The sequence below is a fragment of the Labrus mixtus genome, chromosome 24 (genome assembly GCF_963584025.1).
Source record: "Labrus mixtus chromosome 24, fLabMix1.1, whole genome shotgun sequence".
NCBI lineage: Eukaryota > Metazoa > Chordata > Actinopteri > Labriformes > Labridae > Labrus > Labrus mixtus.
The window spans coordinates 2,071,844-2,088,789 of NC_083635.1; the positions used below are offsets into that span (position 1 = coordinate 2,071,844).

Genomic DNA, 16,946 nt, shown 5'->3' on the forward strand with positions numbered 1-16,946 from the left:
TTTATACGTTTTTGAGCTGTGTGCCACTGTGGTTGTAGGATTTCTCTCAGATTCTTTTCGTTCTCTGAGGGTGTTCACTGGTTTCACATTGATGTGCTCTGACCTCTTCTGCACACTGGCTCCCTCTCATACCCCGTCCCTCTCTCTCTTTCAGTCCCACTAGCTCTGTCTCTGTGGAGAAGGAGTGGGAAAGCTACACAGGCGGCTGTGCGTTTCATCTGTGGAGCTTAGCGCGTTGTGATCATGTCTGTGACCGCCTTCCAAACTTTATTGGATCATCTGATAATCTTGTTGGCCACAGCTTAGCCACACGTGTCCCCAGATCTGTGTATGACTCCACACAGGCGCAGATGATAGATTCAAATCCAACATCACCACGCTGTGATCATACTGATTTCTACCCACATGTCCTTTCAAACAACATGGCTAAACATGAATAAAACAACAAACAGCCTGGTTGTTGTTTTTTTGTGTGGTTATTGACACATGCGTGCCACAGTTGGAGTAATAGCACAGCCTGAGAGAGGCTAAAATGACATGTGTTGTCATCCATTTTCCTGCTTTAGTTTACAATAATGACACACGATAAGGAATGACAAAGTAATAAGCAGGTATTACCCAAAATGCTCAGCTGGCATATGTGTTCTTGTGTTGTACTGAAATCAAAAAATCAACACAAAGTGAAAGGACTGACCATATATATGACTGTCACGTCCTCATCTCTGGTGTTTGATAGGGTGAGGACTTACCGCTGCAGTCAGGCGTGATAAAACAGCCGGGTGATTACACTGCTTGATAAGGCTGGATTTATCAGGGGAGTCTCTCTTAAAGCAGCTGTGAGGAACTTTCATTTTCTGTAGGATTTTTATGGCCCCTGAGGACAAATACAGTATGTCTGGTGATGAGAAATTTTGATTGTGCGCATGTGTTTTATAATTGCTTGAAGAACTTTTTTTCTGTGTGGAGATTTTCTTTTTTTTTTTAACCAAGCCATGCTCATGCATAGCAATAAAGTCATAAACAATGAGGCTGAGACAGCATGACAGGCTGTAGACTTTTGAAACTAATTCTAAAATTACTCTTCTGTCATTTTTCAAGTTTCTGGGCCCAATCATTTCCCCTGTCAAAACAAACTTACCCTTTGATTAAAGTTAAAAAAAAACACTATAAATCAGTTTCACAGCTGAAACACAGTGTTTCTTTCCTTTATCGGACACATGATGTCAGGTGGAACGGCAAAATGTGCTGCAACTAGCTTGCATAAGTTTCTCAGCTTGTGTTTAGTATGGATAAAGTGAAGTTCATAAAGTTTTTACTTCCACAGAGGTTTCCTCCTCTCAAAAAAAACAAAACCTGTTAAACAAACTGAATTAAGCAGTTGGAAATCAAGTGCAGCGTCTCTGTGATGCGTTCTCTTAGGGGATTGCTAAACTACTTGGCTTTTCTCCTGCAAATCCAATCCTTTACGTGCATGTCCTGTCCTGTCCATTCATCGCCTATTCTGCTTATTATTCGAGTGTTGCAAGCAGGTTGGAGCTGATCCCAACTGACTTCTGGAATTGGTACAGTTTCATAACCAGTGAAAAAGTCCTTAGAATAGAAGAACATTTTGAATTACTTATAATTTCCTATGCATTGCTCTAAAGGTCATAGTAGTTCTTGTTTTTTTTTAGTATTTTAGTCGTATCACATATCCAGTTAGGAGTCGGGGTAGAAAGGCTTTGCTAGCTTCATGCCGCTCCCACTCATCCTGTTATCTCATACTCTACCAGCTGTGGTTGTTTGTTGGCTGCTGTCTTCCCTTTGCAAAGCCTGCCGAGCCCCCTCCGTCACCACATTTGGCATGGGATCAGTGCAGAGCAGAGTCTCTGAGCCCTGGCTTTTTTAATTGGGTTCTGATGATGGAGGGTTTGGGGGGTGGGGGGCGGTTTGCTGGTTTGCCAAGCTGGCCGTTGCGACTACTGATGGCTCCCAGTTCCCTTCGGTCAAGTAGATGATTGGATTTTCATCGGAGTGGTCAAATAGTGGGGGGAAAGAGGGGTGAGCGCCCTATCAGTCTGCTCAATGTGTAAGTCCACAGGCTGGCTGGCCTTGGGGAATTTAAAGACATGATACACGGAAACTTTGATTGTTGTTTGGGCATGCTTCTGCTTTATCTCTGCTACCACGTGGATACCTTGTCGCTCTAATTGGGAGGCTGTGAATTGTAAAGTTTTATAACCCAATATGTTGAGCACGTTTAGGAAACACATTCAAATGTTCCAATTCAGTTCAAGCTTTTTTCAAGAATGAGAGAAAAATAATTTGAAGACACAAAAGCTACATGTAATTTCATTTTGAATAGTCTAACGAGCAGGGGCGGGGCTAGACTTTATTGACATGGTGGCCCAGCTGGGGACCAATGAATGCAAGGTGGGCATAACAGATCAGGTTTTAACATTTCTGTCTCTACTTACTATACCTACTTTAACTCCATACATTATTTTATAATACCTTTGTTACATTCCCGTGTGTAGGACAAAAAGCACATCATACACATCTTTGATGGTTAGTTTGTTTAGGATGAAATTCAACCAAAAATCTCAATTCAACATACCAAAAAAAAGAAAATGTACTACATTCAGTTACTTACTTGCATCCTGTCACATAGCCAAGTCACTGCACAGTTGTTGGATTATAGGTTGGCACCTGGGGTTGTCAGATTTCAAGGGGGCCAATGCCCACCCGGGCCAAGCCATTGGACATGCCTCTGCTAAGACAAAGCATTATAATTTATTTTCCCACACTGTTATCCCCCCCTCTTAATTTTAATCCTCTTTCTGGAAGCCCACCATGGTTACATGATATTAATATACAGCAGGGTTCAAGGCAGAACCAGATGAGGAGGCGAAGTCATGCTGTTTTTAGTTCTTTCGTTAAATTAATTAAACATAGATATTGCGGCTCGCCCCTCAGTCTCCACAGAGCAAGATATTTTTAATTTTATTTTTGTAATTCCATGTGTATAACATTCTGTACTCCTTTTGGCATAATTCTGTAGGTGATATTAATAACTGTATGCACAGCTGATTTCAATTAGCATCTGCTCTCAGTGAGCACACATCCTTCAGTGGACCCATTTGAATAGTGTTTGACTCTGAGGCCTAATTATAGAGTATGCAATATTATATGTGCACAAACAGCACACAGAGCATCATTAATCTCTGTCTAACTAGATGCAGCAGCAATTATTTCAGGTATATTTGATACACTTGATGCGTGTTTAAGCGTCTTTATCCTCCGAGGCCTGTATGTAAATTTGACATTTGCTTCTCAAAGTGATGTCCGCAAAATTGATTTTGAGGGCTGGGAGATTTCATGTGGAGCAATTTTTATCCCCATCCTATCCCAGTTGGTCTTGTTAACCGCTTCGACTCTCATCTGTAAGAAGAAAAATCTATTTAGACTGAAAGAGCCTGATAATAAAGTTTCTGAGCTGACCTTCTGGACCAAACAGATGTTTCATATCAAAATGAAATGTTGATCTCTTCCACCCGCACATTTGCTATTAAAATGAAGCTGCTGCAGGTTACTGTAGGCACACAGTACATATCACAGGTGCTTTTTCTCCTGGTCAAAGCTAGAAAACTCAATTTGGTACACGTGTTGTTTTTTTGCTGTTTGAAACATAAAACGGTGCTTTTTGTTGGAACCTGTCATAGAAGCTTAGTCAATATCTAGCTCCTGCTGCTGCTGCTGCTGCAGAAAGTCACTGCCACTGGTCACAATAAGGATTTTTTCCTCAGCTCTCATTATTGATGATTGCATAAAGGATTAATTGCTCCCCTTGAGCTTAGAAAGGTTAGAAAAGTAAACAAAAAAAAGTGTGAATGGGGTCTGATTTTCTAAATGAACTCTAACAATTTTCATTAGGGCTACAGTGCAATCAGATAATTTGCCACTTTGGTCTACAAAATGTCCAAAAACTTGCCCACAACGGTTGTGTTACATGAAATTCGATACGTAAAGAGGTTTGCTAACAGTTTATGGGGAGAGAATCCAGCTGTGAGTTTGCATATAAAACAACAATACTTTGAGATTTATTCTACCTAGTAAATAGTTGAACCACAGAGATTCTACTATGATGAACATGTGTGGAGCTTTTCAGCACACACTTTGTCTCTGTACCCTGTGACATTCATTAACCTTGTCCTGACTCATCTTCCCTCGTGTTTGCGCCTCACTTGAGGGGCTGTGCTGCAGCTGCAGAACTAAAAACAACACCATAAAAAACAGTATTAATTCCACGTTATCCTTCAGCTAATGTCAACTCAATAAGTCACAGATATTCTCTTTTTTTTTTGCATGCAGGATGCACTGTGTTGCACAGCTACAGGTCACAGAAACTGATGAGTCACAGAAGATGGTGTAAAAGGTGAGCTCAAACCAAGAGCACAGTTAATTTTATCACAATTTAAAGATGTGATTTTGTCAAGTAATGCTTATCACTCCAATCATTTGATGCAAGTATGGAATGTCAAATGTGCAAAAGTTTAATTAGTTAATTTGCAGTGGATAATTTGTCACTTTGTTGCAAAAGCAGGGTACAGATTCTTTGTCATCCTGAGTGACATCATAAATGGTTAGTCTGGACATGCTTTAGTAAAGTAGCATTTTTAGTTGGCTTGCCTTGTGGACAGACCCGTTAAAGAATGTATTTTCTCTCCTTTATGCTGTCATAATGTAGTCCATTACCATCCTTTTGATCCGCTGATTGAAAGGAAATTGCTGCAAGATCTTTGTTTGTGTTAATACAGCTGTAGAAGGCCAAATGGCTGCTAACATGTAACTTTACAGTTACAGTGGTACTGCTTCTAATCAGAGACGGATGGGTGGACACTCTGCTGCTGACTTAGCAAAGCCAAGCCTGTCCTTGATAACAGATCGTCAAACTGGGCGACTGGTTAACCCCAAATCGCTCTAAACTGAAGGAAACAAATCCAGACACAGTCTCTGGAGAAGGCAGTCCAGTCAACCGAGCTGTGTGCGTCTGTTGGTGATTTTAGGGTCCAAGAAACTGAAGCTTTTGTTTTTTAGTCCGGGGCCGGGAGGTGCACAGTTATTCATGTATATGCAAATAAACAGAAATGAGCCAGTTCAAGCTCCCTTATTGACATAACAACAAGAAACTCAGGATGAGTGTTTATCTCTCAAAAGTGATCAAATATAGCAAGTTATACGGTAGAGAAATATAAAGCAACATATTAATCATTTCTACATTTATGTTGAGTCTTCCCCAAAGAATATTGTTTGGTAAACATTGAAGAAGCCTTTCCACACTCTGCAAATATCTTAAATACAGGGTATCAGTATAGGGGCTGCGCAATTACTCGCAATTCCATCGTTATCCATCGATATGAGCATTTGCAATAAACACATTGCAGATAAATGCAATGTTGCGATAAATTCCTTTTTGTAAACAAGCCATTTTCCCTCACTCAGCATGCATACATTTGAACTATTAGATGGAAACCTGGAAATCATTTTCATGTTTTCACGCCATGTTGATGCAGCCAGCTGAAGCATAAGCTAGCATCAGCTACCCTAAGATGAATTATTGGCGACTTAGTGGTGAAATAAAACAGCTTCTTGTTTTTATTTTGGATTCAGGAGAAACACGTTGCAGAAAGGTATTATGAAAACACATTAAAACTGTGAGTTATAGCTATGATGTTCTGTTCAACATTTACTTATTTGTTGGATTTCATATCTTTGTTGCAATATAGAACAATGTTATGACACATCACATGTTTTTCTTATATCATGCAGGTTCTAGTAGTCTGTCTCTTTTAAGCCTTACATGTAGCCGTTAAAATAAATGCAACAACTTGCTACATCATTGGCGTTTGAAGGTTGAAGAAATCATTTTGAAAGCTTCCGCAGTTTGCTGTAAGAGTAATGTGCTTTCCTGAAAGAGCGAGTTGTCGAAGTGCTTAGCCTTGGTAGATGTTTAAATACTTTGAAATGTCTCACCAGTGTACATGTTTACAGTTTGCTTCACAGTACGCTGCAAGGTTATGCCTTAGGCTATTAATTCCTTCTATTCATTTATAAGTTCAATCATTTTTTTCACATATAATCAAAAAGTGAAAAATAAAGGAATCAAAGGTCCTTGTATGTACTTGAGGCATTCTTGCTGAAACATGAAGAATGCTTTGTATTTGTGGTGCTTACATTTCCTTCCATTGCGGGAGTCTGCTCTCATTTGTTCCTTTTTTCCTGAATGAGAAGAGCTGTGAGGAAGCCTCAAAATGTCAAATTACACAAAATTAAGTGGCCTGAGAAATTATAGGATAAGACTTGCTCATGTCTCAAATTTTCATTTAAAAAAAAAAAATTGTACCTAAATATGTGTGTTAAATGAATAGTCTCGTTATGTGCTTCCTATAAATGATGAGTATAAGTTAGTAGATACTTTGACATATTTAGCATTTGTTAAAAAAAACAAAAACAGTTTGGTACAAAGACAACACACAGTCTGCTGTCAATGCATGAATGATTTTAAGCAATAATGCAAAAGAGTTACTCGTTTCTGTGTTGCATATGTGAGTTTTAGCAGTGGATCTTTGGGGGGTTTGTTGACTAAACGAAGAGGATATATGCAGCAATCACCCTTGGCTGCGGGAAATGATGCATTTTTCCGCCATTTCTGACATGTTCTAGACAAACTAGTTCTCTTTGACAAAAACAAAACACAAAGTAAATATATGTTATCATCACGTAGACCACACAGGCCCCGGCTCTTGATACATATAATAAAACCATATTGAGAGTATATCCGAGCGAGAGTGCGGGCTCAATTTATCTTTTTTATTTATTGCACCAGATGCGGGTTATTTGTTGTTTGACTGTGCTCTCATGGTGGCACCGGGGTAAGAAAAACAATTCTCCCCCTTGAGGACCCAAAGAAGACGTTGGGTAGCAGCACAACACATCGTAGGTTTGCTTGGTGTAATCATTTCTCGGAGCGTGTTTATTCTCAGGCTTTCAGGGCCCTCTTTTGTTATTGTTGTACCCGAGGCAAGCGACGCACACTTATCTTTCACAGAAAAGCCTGCAAATATGTTTCCTATTGATTTGAGTAACGTACAGTATGTTGCGTTGCATTAGCTGCTGAGTTTGAACAGCTTTCATGCTTAGCAACATGGATGCTATGATCTGAAAATGATTTATGACTTGTGTGAAGCTCAAGCTCTGGAGAAGCTTTTATCTGCATAGATCACTTCAGGAATGTCTGTCTTATCTGGTTGCCTTCACAGAAAAACAATAACAAGTAACCGGGCCAGGCTAATGTGTGTTCCGCTGAGATGCACACTATGTCCTCTTTAATATGTGAACCCCATGCATTTTTTACGATGCGCTTGATTACATTCTCTGGATGATTTTTCATTTTTAATCAGCTCTAGGCACTATGGGTATTACTTACACAAGAGTGGTCATTAATATTCAGTGTGTCCACTAACATACAGTAAATACATTTACTTTGTTTTAACTCACTGCTATAGTTTGATCTATGGAATCTAAAAGAATCGTGTCAACATATAAATATGGCTAGCTGGAGCTTCTTTATGTCAGCTGACATTGTTACCATAGACCTCTGTCTTTTAGAATATTTCACTTACTGACCATATATTTACAGAAAACACTTTCATCATGCACATCCTGTACACATATAATCTGGATTTTTACCAATACCAAAAAAGTTGACCCAGCAATAACAATTCTGCTGCACAGAATTACGTTTCTGATCTCATAGCTGTTGTTATTCGTGATGGTGGCTTTTCTCCAGCTTCAGCTTGGGGTAGCTTTTTTTTTCCCGCCACACAAACACATAAATAACCATATGTGTTTTAATGTGCGTCTTAAGCCCCAAGGACTGTTCAGACTTGACATTTAGCAGTATTCACCTCACATCTGCAGATACGCTTAATGCATCTGGTCTTTTTTCTTTACTCACAGCAAGAAAATCTGGCAAGGGAAGACTCTGATAATGTATTATAAACAACATTAGTTATATATAATATATGATCTAAGTGATCTGATTGATAGATAATTTAATATACATCCCAAGCTTGCTGACCCTCTCCTCCCTGCTCTCCTGGAGTTCTCCCAGTTTTCCCCTCTCATGAGTTTAAATGTCTGCCCATCCACTCTATATATTATAAATAGTATTCCTGGTATCATTGTGGATTGAAAAGAAATGACATACGGGTTCAGCATAGTTCTGCTGTCATCTAGCAACACATAAAAGTTTTATGTTATAAGTTTATAAAACTGTTACTGGAAAATCTGGTGTATAGGACGCACTTTTAACAATTTTTTTTAAATTTTACTTAGTACTTACTCTTGATGATGAGCTCTAGAAAAAAGAGCAGAGCAGTCGAATCAGTTGTTGACACCTTTAATGTCATTGAGATTTCCATTAAATGTACTGAAACGAATGGCAATTATTTGTTATTATTGTGCCGGTAAAGAAATACGTTTGCCTGATGGATTGTTTAATCTACAATTTCCCCCAAAGTTTGAATTTTCTTTCAACACTTGCATAAGGAGTGATTGGCTGCTTGCCCGCAACTGGCTCAGCAGGTAATCTTGATATTCTGATCATTTTTCATCCATTCATCACTGTCATCATCCATCTTGCTTGAGGGAACAGCAGCTTGGGCTCAGTCATGGACATCTGGTGACCTTTCCGGTCAGGAATCTTCTGTGGGGGAAATTTGTTGCAGAGTCATTCAATTCAGCTGAGTTATCAGTGATGCTCCCCAAACCATAGAACTGTTGCGTTGTCACAAACACAAAACCCTCATAATAAAAGACACATTCACCTATTATGATACAGGATGGCATGTCACTATCATCTATCTGCTGCTTTCATGACAGTTTTCCTATTCACGATGACACAGGAACAGCCCATGTGTAATGAACCAGAGGATGATAGTCCTGCTTTGCAGTTTGTAGGATCACGGCTCTGACTCCCTGGAGCCTCTGAGATGTGTTTGATGTGCTGTGACGCCTAAAGATGCTACAATAGTCCTGCAGGTTCAAAGCCAAGCACATAGCTGTCCCCGTGCATGGCAAACAGGACACACGCAGTACAGTGGAAGAGTTTTTTGGCAACAAGCTACAGTTTACCAGTGACTACATGATGATGAAAAGCTTGGCTGTTAATCCATCATGTTGCATAAAATGTGTCACTGTAGCTGCCCTCTAAATGTCACTTAACAGATCATCAGTCAAGAAGAAAACCTGTTTCTATAGCTGCATCATTATAAACAGCTACACAGGACAACAGCATGGTAGGCTGACAGCTGTGAGGCATTCAGGGACGGAGGTGCTTAGAACTAAATGCTAACATCAGCCTGATTATATGCGTGTAGTGATAATGCTTATTTGATGATAATGAGCACGTTTAATGTTATCACTGTTCAACAAGCTTTTTCAATATAAAGAATTTGACTGATGCATGATAATATTTTTCAACATTTTTCCAAAAATTGTCAAACAGTTCCCAGTGATTATCAAGTAGTACTTTTGTTTGAAATACCTGTTATTAATCCGAGGGTAGCTGTCACGTAGTTTAGGCTTCATGTAGTCGGTCAAATGATGTTAATGCATTACAATTGTATGAAGAACTGCATCTGGATAGTTAAATATCCTCATGTTGAGTTTGAATGTATCACATGAAAAAAAAACAGTCTTACTGAATTTCATGTTGGTCTTTGTGACGTGTTCATGATGCTCATACTGCAACATGAGTTATTATTCCCTCTTTCCGATTTGGGACTTGTATTTCTCAAAAGGTAAAATTCCAGCTGAACCATAACGACAATAATACAGATGAATTGTGTGTCACACTGATTACGATCGATGGAAGTCAACTTCTAAAAAGTTATGGAACAAACGGTAAAAAAAATGTGAGCGGAGAGTCATCTCTCTGAGTCTAGAAGCTCCAGCCACTCTGCTGGCATTTCTCTGAATGGAAACACATCACAGGAGGATGAGAGGGAGATTGTGGACCTGGTCCTGGCAGGGTATTAAGAGAACACCTTGGCACCATGCATTTTAGCGAGATCACCATGCTAGCTTGCCAGCCGTCTCTGCCATTCTCTAATTTTCTCTAAATGTGTTGCTTTGCAAATGTTGGTCAATTCAAAGCTAGGTGCTAAATGTGTGGCGCTGACAGAGGTCTTACAGCCTATGAAGCCCTGAGTCTTGATGATTGGCAAGTTACATCAGGGAGATCCCAAAATGTCATATTTGAAAAGAAGCCTTTTGTGTGTTTGTTAGCCACTGTTAATATCAGGCAAATGTTTGGCATTAGGAAGTTTGAATTTTACTTAAGTATGAAAATGGAGCAAAGAAGGTTGTTTCCTCCCCAAGGTAAATCTCTTCTCTATTAGTTTTAATAGCGTTGGCAGTGATGACAGTGTGCTCTCCATGTGATGTCATGCCTTCACGCGGTGAGAGGATCCCGTGATGTAGAGTTATTGCTACCTTCCATCACTGAATCTGTGACAGTTGGCCCGCCATTTCCTGTGTGTTCATCTCCATTAAGGGAGCAATCAGTGTGGCTGGAGATCATTTTAGGCTATAGGATGCAATGAATGTAGATAGCAGGTCCACATTCACATCCCTTCTCTATCATCTGAACCCTCCACCCCCACCCACATTGCGTTATCGAGCGCTATGATCTATTGAGGAAGAAAGCAGGAGCGGTCTTTAAATAAAAGCAATAACTCTGCTGCTGTGATGAAGGAAATCAGGAGGCAAGCGTGTCCTAGCAAACCAGACAGCCATCCTTTCCCAAGTCTGCCGTGTATATGGACATACATTTCTCAGCCCCCCCCTCCTCCAAACCGCCCCATCCTCTTTCTGTTGCTGCCGTCACACTCAAGTTTATCATCAGCTGCTCCCTGTAGATGGCTTATTGCCTTTTCCACCCTCATCTGTCCGCCTGGCTGAAAAGGCCTCCCAGGAAGAGATTAGCAATCCAATAACTCGTGGAGCATCCACCACAGCAGCAGGTGCTCCCCAGAGTGAATGCTGATGAGAACAGCCAGGACTCTATAATAACAGGCCGTGCAGTATTTGCCAACAGCGAGCAGTCCCCCAGAAGCCTCGACCTCCTCATGATCCTAACCTGTTAAGTTACAGCATGCTTTAATGCCATTCCAGATATTCACCCGCATAAATTAGAGGAAATGTGCTAAATAAGTCTGGGAGATGTGTTGGTTGTTTACAAAAACTACACAACTTGTCCTTATGCTGAATAAAATGTAACTGTGGATGGCATGGTAAAATCTTTCATTTGTAAATTGACTGCCCCTAGAAAGCACCTTCCTTAGTCCTCGGATCACTTAAGCACTTAACACTTACATGCCATATTTAACTTTTCACACATAAAGTCTCTGCAGAGACTGACATGCAATGTGCCAACCTGCTCATCGAGTCTAATCTGAGCCATTCACACAGTACGCGCACACACACACACACATACTCCAAACATCCCTTCAGCTAGGCTCTGAGCTAAACTTTGGATTATGTGAATGCACAATATGTTACTAATGTAATTGCTTTAAAATGACTGATTAACAATCACCTTCATTATAATGCTGGTTAATTTGAGACAATAAAAGCTAAATGACACCCAGCTGTCAGTATAATGAATTATTTGGTATTACTGGATGTGAACCCAATACAGCAGCTTAAATATTTATAGATGATATATATATATATGTTAAAGATTGGGAAAATGAAAACATACAGTATGTCCTTGTTCACTGTTAATCATAGTTTCAATTGTAATTTTCCTAGATTTGAGTGAGACCCTTCAAACAGACTGGGCTATGACACTTCAGATCTGACTCTCTACACTGTTGTTTTATCATTTATCATTTCTTTTGGTATACCACCGGGTTCAGTTCTGGGCCCAATGAGATACTGAATCTCATATTGCTTGTGACAGCATACTACATACAATGTTGTGCAGATTTCACCCAGCTGGCAACCAATGAAACCCAACAGAACAAGTAATCTCCAACAATATTACATACTGTACTGCTATCACAATTAGCACGTTTTAACTCTCAGCTTGGTCCTGAGAGGCGTTTACACTCTGGTCTCCTCAGCTTCAGCACCCCTTGACTTGTGCATGTTCCTTTAAAGCTTGCTTGCTTCAAAAACAAATGTTATGCTAAAAGCTTGTCCTGACCTGTTTTACACTTCTTTCTTATTTTATTGACTCAATTTTTATAGTTTGAACCTTTACCTGAACCGTTTAGGAGATTTTTCTTTAGAATCCTTTCTTACCTCACTCTCTGGCTCAGTTTCAACTACCCAGCTGGCTTTTATAGAGCCTTACAACACTTTTTTACAGTGCTGTTTGTTGCTCTTGAGAAGAGAATTAAAAAAAAAACTCTCTTGTGGAACGGTCTTCACTGTTATTTTGAAAGTTGTCTTTTTTTAAAGCTTGATAAGAAGCCATTTGATGTTGAATGGACTTTAATTTCAGCTGTAATGCTAATCAGGGAAAATTCAAACAATGTTAACACTTTATTTTACACAATAAGTAGATATGTAACATCTTTTCACATAAACCAGTGGAAAACTTTTAAAAACACAGTGTGTGTGAAAACTGAAGGAGAAAAGTATGTTAGTGAAAGGATGCAGAAATATTTGTGCTCATTTAGAACCCATTAAGAAGTGGACAATAATGATGAGTGTCTTCTCCACATAAACAGTAAACATTTAGTTGAGCTATTATATTTTGTCTATCTACAGCTCCACAGCCCCGGCTTAGTCAGCTTTCAGTCTACTTTATTATACCTGCTTCTGATATAAACCCCTCAACAAAAACCTGCACAAACACAAACTCAGCACAAAACAATCTGTGGGAGGATATTTTCTTTTTATGGGGAACACAAAAGAACTTTAACTCCCTATAGCAGCAACAGCAACTCATCTCCCTTGTCCATAAATCCCCTCTGGCTTTCTGCTGCAGGCTGTGTGTAGTGAATTTACGCACTCTGCCTGTGTTATCTGTAGTTTGTGTTTTCTTCAATTTCACGGGGGCTTGTGTTTCATGATAAAGAGTCAGTTGGAGTCAGTTCCTCAGGGCCAACTAGACACGATAGGCTGCTCTGGTGTTGCTATAATGTGTGAATCACAATGGAGATTTTTTTTTTTAAAGCTCTGAGCAGTCAGTGATGTATCATCTGTCATGCAGAAAAGGCTGCTTTTTGAATTGTGATTTTAGAGGGGCAACATGGATTATTTTTAGCTCAGGAATATAAAAAAAAAAATACCACAAAAAAAAAAAAAAGATTGGCAGACGCACTCAATTGAAGTTCTTATCTTCTTCAGCGCTTTCATTCAAGTCCCCTGTCTTTGGATTCACAAAAAAACGTGGCATGCTAGGATCTTGTGTTTTCCCAGGTGCTGCAGGAATCATTCAAAGATTCTATTTTTGATAACTGCTTGTCTAAAAATCAGAGAGTGAAAGATTAAAGGGAGACAACAATATAGGGACTGTCTTTGCTCTGCTGTTGGATGTTTGCCATCTTCAGAAAGGAAAAGGGCAGGCACTGACTGGTGAAAGCGAGGCACAGGTGCAATAAAGGATCCTCACTAATTGAGAAAAGTACCGGAGCCCAAGAGGGAAATAGCAGGTGCGCAGATACAAGTCCGGGTTAGCCGAGGTCCACAACAAATGAAGAGAATCCTCCCCTTCACTGTTCTTCCTGTAATTGTGGTTAGCCTAATCTGTCCCCGGGCTTCCTGTCTGTATAAAAAAATAAAAAGCTAAGCAGTCATCTGGCACAAGCCTCGCTACGTCGGCTTGGCATCCGCCAGCCTGCGAGATGAGGAACAAATGAAAACTGAATTACCAGGCTGGGAGATTAATGGAGAAAAATGAAAAAGGATGGATTGGGCCGTACAGAGATGCAAGTGTTACAGGTGTCTGGGGAGTAAAGACGGATGCCAGGCTTCAGACTTTGGCACCCAGAGGTTCCTGATTTTCCAGCAAATGATAGGCCTGTGTCGTAATATAACAGGCTGCTGAAAATGAGCGTGATATTAATTGCGACAGGAATCCCCTCCTCTTTCATCTGCAACCAGTGAAATCATGTCCTCCTCAAAAAGAGAATCCATCCAAAATGATTTCCTTTTTTTGTCATAAAAGCATGAATAAATATCTGCTGAAGCTGGAAAAGAGAACTATTGTGTCTTATTAACATCTCCTACAGTCATTGGCTGTTGATGCATACACATGAATTACATTTATCAATTATAAAACTGAATGTATTAACATAACCTGTAAACATATTTTGCACAGATTAGGATTATATAAAAAAGAAGTTCCTCAAATAAAACAGAAAAAATACCAACATAGACATTAGCAGACATTTCTTTTGCAGAGTTCAAAGGGTTAAATGTCGTTACAATCTGTACAAACTACATTGAAATGATTAGAGGCTGAAACATTAGAAGTGCTCTCTGCTGAGAAAATATCTGCAGTATGTTTATCTTAAAAGCACATGCATCCAAGGATGCATCACAAACACGTTATCAACCATCCCAGCTGTCTTTCTTTGTATTGAAACAAAGACCAAATGAATGCTTACAGAATCTGTTCCAGCAGCGAGGCCTCCCCCTGTGTGCTTTTGGATTATAGATTGGGCCTTTAATAATCAATGACAGTGTGGTTGTCGGAGCAGATTAGCGGCGTAATCTCCTGTGTATGCCTTTATAATACTCTTTACACTGTAACTCTCAGAAGCAATAAAAAGCCCCAGCTTATTGTGGCTGCAGCTAATGTTTGTCGCCATATTGGTTTCCTGAGAAACAGCATTGTTGAGTTTATTTGTAACCCCTCAGTGTCAGAACTGCTCGCTTTGAGGATTCTGAGGTTATTTTTGAAGTGACATTTTCAGAGTAACTTCAAATTGATAAAAAGATTATCTGACAGCTCCTCAATAAGGCAGCCACAGCCGACTGATAAAGGAAAGTCTACATGCAGATAAAATGCAAATGTTGTTTTAAGTCATCGCACGGTCCTCCTACACCGAGTCTGCAATGCAAGCCTCCCCTTCATCTCTCCACGAGTTCTGCGAGGCAGGAGGTCACATCTGTTCTAATCACGCCAGAGCGATGCCCTCTTCATTTACATTTCTCTGTGTTTATTGAGGTGTGAGGCGCCGGCATGCAAACGCCATTGTTCCCCTCCTCCCTGGCTGATTTCACCGCACCCTCGGCTGATAGAGGTGAGCCGACAACGGTGGATAATGACCCCCGCGCTCTGTGGGCAACAAGTGTAACACAGTAATTATGAGAAACGGACAGCAATCAAGCCCGACCATGCATTTTCACAGCCCACAGTGGGAGACATCAGGCTTTAGATTTAGTGAGTTTAGTGGGAATGGCTCTTTTGTGTGAAAAGCTCTCAGTGTGAGAGGGATTGCAGCTGGATTGGCAGCTGGGATTTAGTGGCTGAGGTTCACAGAAAGAATCTTTTTTTTTTTGGTAAGGATGAAGCTTGAGTTTGAAAACATACTTTCACTCAACTGTGCCCTCTTTGGTTCAGGGTTATGTGAGGCTTCTGAGAGAAAGTTGTTCTTCTGCAGGAGCGCACTGAAAGTTCACATTGTCTCAAAACAAAGATAACCGATTCCCCTTTTTTAAATACAGAATTTACCAGACATATTATTCCACTTCTTATGCCTTGGGCAACTCATTGACCTACTCAACGTCAAAGCTTACAATTTAATAGCGTGCATTGGTGCATTGCACTACAGTAAGACAGCTTTGCCCAGTCAAAGCATGGGCTCCCCTGGACACAAGCTGCAGCTTAATAACTTTCACCCATTTTCCTTTGAAGTGTGGGAGTATTTTACAATGGGACAGAACAATGTGGTGCTCTGTAAGCTCTGCACATTGGAATTGGCTTATCACAGCAGTACGACTGCCACCATAGCTTAAGCCTCAGAATATGCTTTGTCATGACGATGGCAACAAGTCTCCATCCGAGCATGAAGTATTCAAATTATCTGCATGCACACAGAAACACTGTACGCAGGTTTTTAAAGAAGTAAGTGTGTCCAAAATGTTATTTTAGCTTAGCATCACAGATAGTTCAAAGTCCGGAGTATTGAACTGAGGCTGGCGTTATACTATAAAGCGATGTTACGATGGTCGAAGGTTCCTTTGTGATAACCGCCTCCATCTGTAGTGGACAATGGTAGCATAAATCAGCCCCCAACTCTTATCCAAGGCTATTTTAATTTTTCTTTTTACTCAAACAGCGATGTATCAAGTAAGACGGGGCTGAAATGACATATCAAATGGTTGTTGCTGTCAGTAAATCTTTTTTAATTACTACATTTAACTCCCTCGATAAAAAAAAACCTCTTATATTTTATATATTACATTTGAGTTACAATAATAATCTTTACTTTTAATGAGATTTAAACATGAACTAACTTTATTTGCCCTTTCTTTGTCATTTTTCCGAATGATTTTGCTAAAACGATTCAGTCTCGTTTAAAACCTTGATAACTGAGTGAGTGACTTCCGAGCTATCTTACATATGGCAGGAAGAGCAGCAAGGCTTCTTGTCCAGATGTAGGCTCACTTGTTAAGAGTGCTGAATCAGCACATGTGCAGAGATGGTTAGTAGGTTCAAAACTGCAAATCACTTCTGATGTAAAGGAGCTTATGAATAAGCCCCGGGTATATTTAAGAGAGAGAGGTTTACTCACCCCTTTCAGTCCCAGCATGAGATTGGCAATGCAAAATAAGATCTCAGACAATTCACGTCTGTCTGTCGAAAAAGTCGACTTAAAAAGATGCAGTGAGTTCTTCCTGAGAATACACCTCTTTCAGATTGAGGTGGATTTATTTACTCT

General features: G+C 40.0%; 1 protein-coding gene across 4 annotated transcripts in view; it reads left to right on the top strand.

The window, feature by feature from the left end:
* LOC132959725 (beta-1,3-galactosyltransferase 1-like) overlaps positions 1-16,946 on the top strand; it is a 93,735-nt gene that overhangs the window by 4,349 nt on the left and 72,440 nt on the right. For 2 of the 4 annotated variants that reach the window (XM_061032910.1, XM_061032914.1), the window contains exon 2: positions 4,351-4,414. The exons of the other annotated variants lie outside the window; for them this stretch is intronic. The gene's annotated coding sequence lies outside the window, so the exon portion shown is untranslated. The remainder of the gene's footprint in view (positions 1-4,350; positions 4,415-16,946) is intronic. 4 annotated transcript variants of the gene reach the window in all.